Raw genomic sequence first — 11,400 nt, forward strand, 5'->3', positions numbered from 1 at the left:
AGCCTGACCCCTGTGCCATAGGAGGAAGCTCAGGATCAGAGACTTCTCAGCTCCAGAAGTCACAGGATGTGCCTCATTTTCTCTCCACCCTCATCTCAGAGAAATAAATGCTGCACAAGGGTGCAAAGGGTAGAGGGGCTGCTCCTAAGGAGAAATGACGTCAAGGACCCCTGGACTCTGTGCCCCGCTCACCTTCCTGTTGCTTTTGCAGAGCACCTTCTCTGCCGCCAGCACCTTGTTTTCTGCATGAAGGAGAAGGAAGGGAAGCAGGAAAAGGGGCAGATGGCCCTGTGGGGGAGGGACTGGCACTAGAAAACGTGGGCTGGTTCAGTGCAAACAAAATCTTTTGGTTCTGTTTTACCATTTCACGCGTGACATGGTGGGGCAGAGGAACACGTGTGCATCTCGGCTCTGCCATGGGTGCCTTCTCTCCCATACTGGAACTGAGGTATTGAGGGAACTTCTGGAGCAGTGTCTGACAATGACAACCATAGCCAACAGCCAGACCCACTCCCACACCTTCACACCCTCTCCTCTAACTGCTCCAGCTGCGTGAGGGACATCCCAGAGTCCTACTTGACATGGCAAGAGGCCGAGGCTCTGGGAGATTAATAACCTGCATTCAGTCTCTCTGACGCTGGCACCTTCTCGAACTCATCAGAAAGGGTCACACAGATTTGTCCCAAGGCATTTCTCACTGCCATTCCCTAACCCTTGGGTATTTGGAACTGCTGTCAATTGTAGGTCAGGTCCAGATTTTAAGGCGTTATGATAAGGGGCACACATAGGCCTCTTGGAACCAATGCGGGGGGGTGGGGTGTGGGACAACCATGGGCACACGGGTTCAAGGTCAGAGTACAGGTCAGGCCATTGGCTTGACAGTGAAGGCCAACTCTGGCCCTGGACTCACAACCAAGACAGGACCCCAGCACCAAAAGATGGGGGGTTTCTGGAACTGGGGCGTCCTGGGGTCTTGCTGCTTCTCGCTGGCTGTGGCTTTCTGGGAAATACACGACATCATTTGTTTGCTGCATCTTGGCCTGAAGGGATGGGGCTGAAGCTCAGCCTTGAGTTTAGGTGATATGAGCGGGGGGGAGGGGGGGAGGGGGCGCGGTGCTTGGCCATAAGTCACTTGCCCTTTTGTGTGAGAACATGGGAGAGTGGGTTCAGCCTGAAAAAGGCTTGTCTACTCCCCGTTCCCCAGCCCTCACCCTAAGGGAAGGGAAGAGCATAGAACAAGTATGTAAGTGCCAGGGGGCTCAGGGGATGCTGGAGCGAGGAGAGAGGCATCTCTGCCCAGCTGAATCCCACTTTATTCCTGGGCTCTGGAGAATGGAGCCCCAGACTTCTGTAGCCTAGAGGTGCTGCCAGAATAGGGAAACTTAAAAAATCTTTCTGTTTCCCCTGACCATTCCTTTCCTTCCTTAAGCCAGTATTTACAAAGTACTTACTCCACCAGGTCCTGGGCTGGGGAGGTAAGTCCACACTTCATGTAGCCAGTGGTTCTTAGAAAAGTAACTTGTGGGGCTGGAGTGATAGCACAGCGGGTAGGGTGTTTGCCTTGCACGTGGCCGGCCGGTTTGATTCCCAGCATCCTATATGGACCCCCAAGCACCTCCAGGAGTAATTCCTGAGTGCAAAGCCAGGAGTAACCCCTGAGCATTGCCGGGTGTGACCCAAAAAGCAAAATAACAAAAAAGAAAAGAAAGAAAGAAAGAAAGAAAGAAAGAAAGAAAGAAAGAAAGAAAGAAAGAAAGAAAGAAAGAAAGAAAGAAAGAAAGAAAGAAAGAAAGAAAGAAAGAAAGAGAGAGAGAGAGAATGGAAGGAAGGAAAGTAACTCGAAGCCAAATGCCAGTTAATAGAAGCAGGTCCACACTGGATTCCAGGTTGGCCATGATTGTGTTTTTCTTATCATTGTTATCCTGATGCTGAGCAAACAGACATTCTTTAAGAACTTATTTCCATAACAGCCCATGGCCCTGCCCTGGGGCATCTGCATTCTTACACAGAGGGACAAAGCCAGAAATAAAGATAATATGGAACATACCATACCATACCATACCATACCATACCATACCATACCATACCATACCATACCATACCATAGTGCAGATAAAGATGCTGAAAAATACATGAACTGGAGCCTGAGGGAGTGGCATGTGGAGGGATGCTCTGCTAAAGACCTAGTGGAGACAGCACGTGCAAAAGAGGCCAGACCCTGTGGCAGGATGACCCATGAGAACAAGGAGCAGAAGGAAGGGGTGCAAGGGCAGCCGCCAATGCTGGGCAAGAGTGGCTCGAGTACCGCACAGGTAGGACTCATGGGCCACAGAAGGTGGTTTGGATTTCCCTTTGAGGCTGACAGGAAGTGGTCAACTGTGTCTGAACAGGAAGTGATGGGACCCAGCCGGGTTAGAGGGATTATGGAGGCCGGGGAGGGTGACTGAGAGACAATAGAGAGTGCAGAAAGGGGGGTCAGGGAGGGACTCAGAGCAGAGCACATGCCAAGGGCACTGCCCACTCGCCCCCAGCACCAAATCAAGCATGGTCCTGGAGCCCCCTGAGCACTGTGGGGGGTGGCACTATGCAGACAAATAAATAGACCTTTAGAAATAATGAGAGAGGGACACAGTGGGCACAGAGCACCGGAGGGCATACCAGGCTCCAGACTGATTAAAAAACAAACAACCACAAGATAGGCCAATTTGAATAAAGAAAACAATATGAAATCAGACAAGAAAATCAAAAGCCCAGGGCTGACTGACAAGTGAGGGCCTCACTCCCATCTTCCTGTATTTGCAGGCACCCTCAGGAGGGACACCTAGGGACACCCCCTAGCACCCAGGCCTCTCACCTGTGCTGATTAAAGCCACTATTTTCTCTGAGACAGAGGGAACCGGAGGTGTCCAATTATGGCAGTTCCCAGCAGACTGCTTTGAGCTCTGGAAGGAACAGGGTCAGAAACCCTGGGAGCAATCCCAACATGATGGCTTTGTCCTGGGCCAGAGAAGCAGGTGTGGCTTCCCTGGCCAGTCCCAGCTGATGGAATGTGCCCCACTCAAGGAGCCCCACCAAGGGAGCAAGTGTGTCCCACATCAATTGCACCTCCTACCACCAACTGGGGTGTCATCGCACCTCCTCCCACCAACCAGGGTGACCTGGTGTATCTTTGCCACAACCGGCTGGAGAAAGAAAGCTCCCTCTTCAAGGTCAGGAAGTCAGGCGGCCTTGGGGTAGGGAAGCGTCCTGTGCCCCAGAGACAGGAGCCCTGTTCTGCCGTGTAGACCCACACTTTCCAATCTTCTCTGTTAAGACCCCCAAGAAGAGAATGTGAGACAAGCCTGCTGTCCCCACCCAAGCCCCACTCCAGGTTACTCTACAAAACAGAGGTACTATTATTTGGGGGCCACATACTGCCCATCCCCAACCCTGGTTAGGACGTTCTTTGCCTTTGCAGAGTGACAGGCTTCAATCTCACCAAATCAGCACTGGGTCAGTCCAGCGCTACCATTCCCCCTTGGGGTCAAGGGTTGCCCCACTTGTTCAGTCCTTCTCCAGAGCTAAGGACAATACCTGACCTAGGACGACTCATCATGGAGATTCCTCCAGGCCACTTCGATGGAACCCCCAACTTCTACGCAGCAGACTGGCTCCATGGTGTCCAGGACCATGGACAGCACCCACCCGGCCATTCAGGCATTCAGTGTGTTTGTGGTGGTGGGAGGGGGAGGTGGGGTGCCCAGCTCAGGAACCCCACTCTCCTTCTTTCAGACCCCTGCAGGAGGGGAGGTTCATACCCACAGAGGTCACAACTCACACCTGCCGGAGACACCCCCCAGATGGCCATTTGCATGTCTGAAACGGAGCTTCATTCTACGAAGCTCTTAACCTGGAGTGGGCCTGGAGACCACAGGAGCCAGGGGTGTGGTAATTACACACAAAATGAAACCAGCAGGAATCTGGGGTGAGGAACAATAAATTTTATTTGGAAGTGAAAGAAGAGGTGGCAAATTACTGGTGCTCAGAACCCAGCAGAAATTCTAATTACACCAGCAATTAGGACTGATGGAGGATGGTGAGAGGTGACTTGTTACCTTCGCATGAACTGAGCATGAGGCTCTGGAAGTGGCGGCTCAGGGGACAAATGAAGTGGATCTAGTCTGGGCCTCAGCGCAGAGCCTCGCTTCTGTGATGTCTTGGGTTCCCTTCCCAGCACCACAAAGAACTTTTAAAGATTAGGAGCCAATGAACAGACCCCAGGGCCCAGAGCTAAGGCATCATTCCCTCTTGCCTGTACCAGCCCTCACAATCACCCATCAGAGGCGCTCAGTGAACTAACAGGACTTGAGTCTTAACTCCCAATGGGCAGCCTGGCACTCACCTGACCCAGAATTGTTCTTTAAGCAAATATGCCAGGTTCTGAACATGAGAACAACGCAGTGCGGTAGCTGTCTTGCATGGAGATGAGCTTTCTATACATAGTGAATAGTTGTTTTTCTAGTAGCTGGGTTTGTTCATACATTGTTAATGTTTTAATTGGGGGGACACCCAGCAGTGCTCACGGAACCACACAATGCTGGATCTTGAACTTGGGGCTCCTATGTGCTAGCATGTGCTCCATCCTCTGAACCCTCTCCTTGCCCCTGTTTTAATTGTTTGCTATGCATGCAGCACTTCAAAAGGACAAAATCATGCAATTTGCTGTACATGGATGGAGCTGGAGGATAGGCTGAGTGGATTCAGTCAGAAGGAAAGGGTTAGATACAGAATGATCTCTCTCATATGTGAGACTTCAAGATACACAGGAGGCACCGGAGAGATAGCACCAGGGTTCGATCTCCAGCATCCCATATGGTCCCCTGAGCCCACCAGGGGTGATTCCTATATGTAGAGCCAGGAGTTACCTTTGAGCATCACTTGGTGTGGCACTACCCCCTTGCCTCCTCCAATATATGCAGCAAAGTGGCAACAAAGGGCCAAAGACAGCACAATGGGAGAAAAGAGCCACACAAGTGAGTCTGGCAAGGAGTGTTTGAGAGTGGTGTTGGGTTCTGGAGGGAGGAAGGTAGATACACTGGTGATGGATGTTCTGTTGGAATTACGTACTCAAGAAAACATCACCAACAGTATTGTAAATCACAGTACCTCAAGCAATGAAAAGAGATTTTTAAAAACATAAAATAAATTACTCATGGGAAGAGGCAGGCAAAGAAGCATTTATCGGCCCCATGCCACAAAATGGTTGCCAACAAGGCAAAGGTTTCTGGGAAAATTTGTGTCCTCGGGTTGGGGACACTGGTGTTTCACCCACAGGAAGACCCCCCAGAGACTCAGGGTGGCAGGGAGGTGGTGGGTAGGCCAGGACAGGCCAGGAGCATCCTCCAGGGATGGTGACTTCTCAGAAGTGGAAAAGCAAGAGGAATCAGATGCCAAACTTCCCAGAACAGCCAAGGACAGTGTCTCGAGGCAGGGACAGTGGCCTCTCTGGGCAGCCCTGCCCACCACAGCTGCTGTAAATAACCCTGAGTGGGAGCATTTTCCTGGGGTCTGAGGCCTCCTTAGGAAGCTGCGAGTCCCAGGCACACTGGCCCTGCAGCCAGAAACCTGAGCCAACCGCTGCCCCAGGCTCCATCCATCCTGGGCCTTGCTGACATAGGCCTCGGGGTCACTGCCCATCTGCTCTGACTGTTCCCTCTCTGCCTCCAGCACCAACCTGGGGCTGGACCAATCGCTGAGGGCACCAAGTCAGGGGTGGCAGTGGCAAGGAAGAAAAAGACAGACCACAGAGATGGAGTCTAGCTCTTGGGGGGAGGGGCTGGCATTTGGGTCACACCTGGCAGTGCTCAGGGCTTACTCATAGTTCTGTGCTCAGGGGTCACTGCTGGTGGTACCTGGTGGTATCTACAGTACAGGAGTTTGAACGAGGCTCAGCCACATGCAAGCGCCTTACCCACTATACTATCTCTCTGTCCCAAAAACTCTTTCTCTAGACCTTCAGACCAAAGTTCCTGAGTGTTGGATGTTTATGCTTATTGATTCTCTCCCAGTTCCCACTAGTGAAAGCACATTTCCCCCTTTCTTGGGACATTAGCATAAGGAACAGGACCTACAGGAGTAGACAACTTCATTTGGGCAAATGCACAGGCTGTTAGCAACCTACTATGGGGACCCAGGGGATAGCTAAAGGGGCTGCAGCTGCACCTTGCATGTGGGAGGCCTTGAGCTGGCCCCTGGTGCCAATGGTTCCCCACCACAGCACCCTGGGCATGGTCAGGGAAGCCATGGGGTCTTGTCAAACTCGTTGTGAGGACATATAACATAGTGGTGGGGCCGGAGCCATAGCACAGCAGGGAGGGCGTTTGCCTTGCACGCGGCCGACCCGGCATCCCATATGGTCCCCCAAGCACCGCCAGGAGTAATTCCTGAGTGCAAAGCCAGGAGTAACCCCTGAGCATCGCTGGGTGTGACCCAAAAAGCAAAAAAAAACATAGTGGTGAAGGGCATCAAGTTTAGCACCCAACAAACCTGTGTGCGCATGCTCAGGCTGCCCCGCCTCACTCTGAGTGACCTTGAACAAACTATTGAACATGTCTGAAGCTCAGTTCCCATAGCTCTCAGGCGGCAATCTCTGTCTCCCGGGACTGCGGAGAAGGCTAAACGAGATGACGGCGGCGGAACGAAGCCCTCAGCCCCGGCCAGAGGGCACCGCCAAAGCCTGGATGGCAGCACTGCCTACTTCCCACAAGAGCTGCTGGCACGCACTCACTGCTCCTCCGAAAAGCCTGCGGGTCGGCTACTCCCTGTCCACCATGCCAGGCCCACCAAAGCTGGGGACAGTGCATCAGAGCTGCCCAGGGTCCCTGCTTCACACTGCAGGAGAATGTGAAAAGCTTCGTGAGCATTTTTCACATCCATCCTGCTGCTCCACATGTCCCACTGGTCAGACTTTTGCAGCTCCACCTGGGAGCCAGTGATAACTCAGACCTGATTTTCGGAGCAAAGCCCCACCCTCCCTCTAAGTGGTCCTGCTGCTCCTCTGAGCTGCTTTCCAGGGAGAGAGAATGCATCCTCCAGCTATGGCTACAGCAGGCCTGACAGGAAAGGTGAGGCACAGAGGGAAGAACACAGGCAGATGAACCTGCCTCTCAGGGGGCCGCTCCTCTCTGTCTCTGCAATCCTCAGAAGCGGCTCCAGATCCAGTGGGGCTCCAGAGTGCAGCCCCCCACATAGACACACACTCAGAGTTTAGAGTCTCTGGGTCCACAGGGCCTGCTGTGCTGGGGTACCTCTTGCTGCCTTCACTTTGCAGGCACCTCCATTTGCATGGCTGAAGTTTCTGCACACAGTACTGACAAGGGACAAAGCACAGAGTTCAGGAGCCCTGGTGAGGGTCGAGGGCATCAGACACATTCTTCACTTTCCTCTCCAGGAGAAAGGAGACTAACCGCTTCCAGCTGGCAGCGTGCAGCTTCAGTCTAGCTGGGACAGCTTGTAGGAGGATGGCAAGGCGGCTCCAAGGACAGAGAGCCCTGCAGGCCACACAGCAGCCTCTGGGGCCAGGCCACAGTCAACCTGGAGCAACCCCAGAGTCAACACAATCCACTCACCCTACCCAACTCCACAGCCCCCAGTACCCCGCTCTGATTCAGGCTTCCCAACCAGCATGGAACTAGGTGCCTTTGCAATCTGCCCTGAGTCCTTTTAACTCCACAGGAAGCCCTGTGGCCCTCCTTGTCTCCACACCCTGTTCACAGCGAGGACCAAGGAAGGACAGCAGGACGGGATAAGAAGTGTCCCCTTCTGGGGAAAAAGAAAAGTTATCTAACAAACAGCAGGACTTAATATCTCTATATGCTTAGTAATGGAGAATTATCAAATGCCTCATTGGCAATAGGACTGTCTTTTTCTTTTTGGGGGGAAACCCCAGCAACGGTAGTGAGTTGTGTGTTGAAACATGGAATGTAATCGAGATAAGCGCAAATGAAGTGAAACTTATCACGTATAAGGGTGGGGACTAGGGAGGTGGGAGGGGGCGGCAGATATACTGGGGGGGTTGGGGATGGAAGATGGGCACTGGTGAAGGGAGGGGTGTTTGAATATTGTATAACTGACATAATCCTGAGAACTTTGTAACCCTCCACTTGGTGATTCAATAAAAAAAAAAAATAATAAGTGTCCCCTTCTAAGGCCCTTCAGGAAAAGGGGACGCACAGTTAGTGGGCCAGCACCCGGATCCTGCAGCATGTAGGGAAAGTGCCGCCAGGGTATCCCAACTCTGGAGGCTGCAGAGCTGAAGGAACTTGTCCAAGGTCAGCTGGCAGGCACATGGCAGAGCACTGGGCCCAGTTCTGACCATTGTCACAAGGCCTGGCCCTCGCCTTGCCACCGTGACCCCCAAGCTGACCCCGCACACTTCTCCCCCTGGGTCAGAACTCAAGAACCCCCACCTGCAGTCAGGGCTCAGCTCTGAGCTCATCTCTGCAAAGTCAGGGGTCCCCCACCCACCCAAACCCTCCGAGATCAGGCTCGTGAAAAACTCCATTCAGCTCCCAATCCGCTGGCACATGACTCTGTGTGTGACTCAGGCCCAGGAAACTCACTCCAGTCAGAGCTGGTGGGCACCATCCACCTCCCACACTGACTCACCCAGGCTGCTGCAGGGAGCCTGGGCTGCCACCTACTTAGTTCCAGATGCTGGGGGAAGAGGGGGATGCACCAGGAGGGTCACACCAAGAACAACCAGGTGTGACCTCAAAACCCTTCTTGGTCCGGGAGGTGGGGCATGGGGCCACCAGCCCTGAGGCCACCCTGAGGACGGGATAAAGGTCCTGAGCACCCCGGGGTGAGGCACACGGTGACCTTGCCACCTTCTGCCCTTCTCCAGACACCCTGGGGTACCATCAGCACGGCCTCTCGCAAAGCTCTAAAGTTGTGTTGGGGGAAAGAAATTTTTTTTAACTAAAGCCAGTATAGGATTTTCTTAGCACCTGGTGGTCCTGTAACAAGGCCAGAAGAACCTTCCTTCTCTTCCCACACCAACCCCCACTTCCCCAACCCCATGCACCCCATCTTCACACAAAATTGCCCCTTATGGTAGATCTGGTTAGAAATGTCCTGAACCCCAAGAGCTGGTGGAAATATTTCTTAAGAAAGGATAGCGGGCTGGGATCAAATTATGTTGTTTTTGCCACTGTTTTTCCCCGCCTGGAGCTCTTTGCTAGTAAGGTCCGTGGCCCAGGGATTTCTGCACGCCCGGAGCTCCGGCGAGGCTGTCTGGGATTTCAAAGGAAACAAGCTTTCCTTCCAGGGCGGCCGCGCCCCAGGGGAAGCAGCGAGCATCGCCGGAGAACACGCCGAGCACAGGTATCAGTGAGGCGAGGGCCTCTCTCCAGGGACGGCGCCCCGCCTGCCGCACGGTCCCCCTCCCCGCCTTTCCCTTCACGCCCGCTCAGCCCTGGGAGGAGGGCGGGGACCGGGCGAGCTCCCCATCCTTTCGGCGAGGAGCAGCCCCTCAAGACATGGTCGGGGTGGGGGGGGGGGGCTCCGATCCGTGCTGCGCGTGAGCGATCTGCCTCTCCCAACCGTGTTATCGTCAAGGTCACAGGCCCGGAGCGGGGCGGCTGTGGCGGGGGGTTCTGGGGCCGCGCCCGCCTCCCCGCGGGATTGCGCCCCGAGCGCGCCTCGCCACGCCGGCCTCCGCCCCGCTCCTGCTCCGCGGGCGCACGCTCCCGTTACCCCCCGGAGTTCTGGGAGCCCCGAAATCTGGAGCGGGGTGCCCAGCCCGTGCACGCCGCGCGGGGCGCCCCGGAGACGCGCTGGCCTCGGGGCTCGGTCGCCAGGCAACGAACGGTGGCGGGAGCTGCAGGAGGAGCCCGCGGGCGGCTCGGGGCCAGGCGGATTCCCCCCCGGCGCCACCTCGAACCTCGATCCCGAGGCCTCCAGGCTGGGGCGGGGCCCTCGGAAGTTGCGGGGCTGGCCTGGCGGCGACTCACCTGTCCAGTGCGGACCGTCGCTGGGACTGGACCCTGGCCCTCGGCCGAGAGGCTGCAGCCCCCGACGGCGGCGCGCGCACGGTCCGTCCCGCGGGCAGCCCGGGATTGTGCGGGTGGGCCCCGGGCCGGGCGCGAGGGGACCCGCAGCTGTGAGCCCGCGTCTCTGCGCCTTCCGAGCGGCGGGCGCCGGCCCAGCTCCTGCCCGCGGGGCGCTCAGACCTCGGGGGAGCGGCCCGGAGAGCCGGGGGGATGCGGGGCAGAGGCCGAGTGCCGCCCTCCCTGCGCCCTGGCCGCGCCGGCTCTGCGGAGCGGAACGAGCTGGGCGGAGCGCGGCGCGCGGTCCCCTCGCTTGCCGAAAGGCCACCCTGGCGGCGGGGCGCCGTGACGCAGGCTTGACTCACGCGCGGGCCCGCGTCAGTGCCAGGCGCTGGGGCCGCGGGCGAAGCTCTGAAGACCGACGCAGGAGGAGGGGGGTGGGCAGGGACATGCCGAGGGGCGCTTAACCGAGCACGCGCCCACGGCCACGGGAGCCAGCATCTGGCTCCGCATCACTGGTCCGGAGAAGAAGGCAGCCACAGTGATCAAGGCCTGCCCAGTCCTGGGCCCCTCTTCCCCTGATCCATCTCCTCCCCGACCCCCTCCTTCAAGCACTCACTCAGTCCCACCCAAGGCTCTCCCCCTGCCCGACTGCTTCCACCTGCTGCCTCTGCCAGTTCCCGCTTGACCGACTTCAGCACTTCCAAGTCCCCCTCAGCCCCTGATTTCCTGCTGTAAGGGGGGTTCAGGGCATGAGAGGGTCACAGGACTGAGAGCAGAGTGGGCCATCCCAGGGCAGAACTCAGGGAGACACATACCCTGGGGAACAGTGAGGGAAGGACTCTGGGCCTCCAGGACTTAGCCAGGAGGATAATGAAGACAGCACTTCCCCAGGTAGAAGGGGGCAGGATGACGTGGGTGGGGAGGGCAGGGGCAGGAACTGGAGTGGTGGGGTGGGGGCGCTGAGTGCAGCAGGCATGAGGGGAAGAGGTGGAGTTAAAGAGAGCTGGCACGTGTCCCCTAGGGCTGTTTGCAGAGCTCAGAATGAATCCTTGCCAGTCTAGAGGACTCCAGGGACCCCTGGGATTAGAAACTGTTATGGAGGGTGGGGGTGGGTCCAGACAAACGTCAGGATTGGCTCCTCTGACATTCCTCCCCAGGGGACCCTACAGGTTGAAGAGCTCTGAGTTTAGGAAACCCATCTGTTATCATGGACACGAGGGAACTACCAGGAAGACATTATCTTAGACCATAAATAAATATCAAAAGAGATCAAAAGCCGCAGTTAAACCTGGACCTGCGCATGGTTGAGCAGACCAGGGAAAATGGGAGGGGGGCGGTTGGCCTGTGCCCGTCTGAGCAGAGCTCCTGT

General features: G+C 55.9%; 1 protein-coding gene across 1 annotated transcript in view; it reads right to left on the reverse strand.

Annotated features, from left to right (window-relative positions):
* Nucleotides 1-10,363, reverse strand: part of SLC6A17 (solute carrier family 6 member 17) — a 55,678-nt gene extending 45,315 nt beyond the window's left edge. Inside the window, exon 1 of the mRNA XM_055140762.1 lies at nucleotides 9,993-10,363. The gene's annotated coding sequence lies outside the window, so the exon portion shown is untranslated. The remainder of the gene's footprint in view (nucleotides 1-9,992) is intronic.
* Between the last annotated feature and the right edge of the window lie 1,037 nt (nucleotides 10,364-11,400).

The sequence above is a fragment of the Sorex araneus genome, chromosome 5 (genome assembly GCF_027595985.1).
Source record: "Sorex araneus isolate mSorAra2 chromosome 5, mSorAra2.pri, whole genome shotgun sequence".
NCBI lineage: Eukaryota > Metazoa > Chordata > Mammalia > Eulipotyphla > Soricidae > Sorex > Sorex araneus.